This window comes from Bison bison, unplaced genomic scaffold (assembly GCF_000754665.1).
Source record: "Bison bison bison isolate TAMUID 2011002044 unplaced genomic scaffold, Bison_UMD1.0 scf7180017864184, whole genome shotgun sequence".
Classification (NCBI taxonomy): Eukaryota; Metazoa; Chordata; class Mammalia; order Artiodactyla; family Bovidae; genus Bison; species Bison bison.
The window spans coordinates 3,893,181-3,893,778 of record NW_011494756.1 but is presented as its reverse complement, the minus strand read 5'-3'; the positions used below and the strand labels follow the sequence as shown (position 1 = coordinate 3,893,778).

The following is a 598-nucleotide window of genomic DNA, read 5'->3' as shown; positions in this document are numbered from 1 at the left end:
CAACATCCATTTATGATAAGAACTCTCCAGAAAGCATGAATAGAAGGAACATAGCTCAACATAATAAAAGCTATATATGACAAACCCACAGCAAACATGATCCTCAATGGTGAAAAATTCAAAGCATTTCCTCTAAAGTCAGGAACAAGACGAGGGTGCCCACTCTCACCACTACTATTCAACATAGTTTTGGAAGTTTTGGCCACAGCGATCAGAGCAGAAAAAGAAATAAAAGGAATCCAAATTGGAAAAGAAGAAGTAAAACTCTCACTATTTGCAGATGACATGATCCTCTATACAGAAAACCCTAAAGACTCCACCAGAAAATTACTAGAACTAATCAATGATTATAGTAAAGTTGCAGGATATAAAATCAACACATAGACATCCCTTGCATTCCTATACACTAATAATGAGAAAACAGAAAGAGAAATTAAGGAAATAATTCCATTCACCATTGCAACGGAAAGAATAAAATACTTAGGAATATATCTACCTAAAGAAACTAAAGACCTATACATAGAAAACTATAAAACACTGGTGAAAGAAATCAAAGAGGACACTAATAGATGGAGCAATATACCATGTTCATGGATTG

The 598-nt window shown here is 34.1% G+C and overlaps 1 protein-coding gene across 1 annotated transcript in view; it reads left to right on the top strand.

The window, feature by feature from the left end:
- TTC29 (tetratricopeptide repeat domain 29) overlaps nt 1–598 on the top strand; it is a 332,216-nt gene that overhangs the window by 131,542 nt on the left and 200,076 nt on the right. The window lies entirely within an intron of this gene.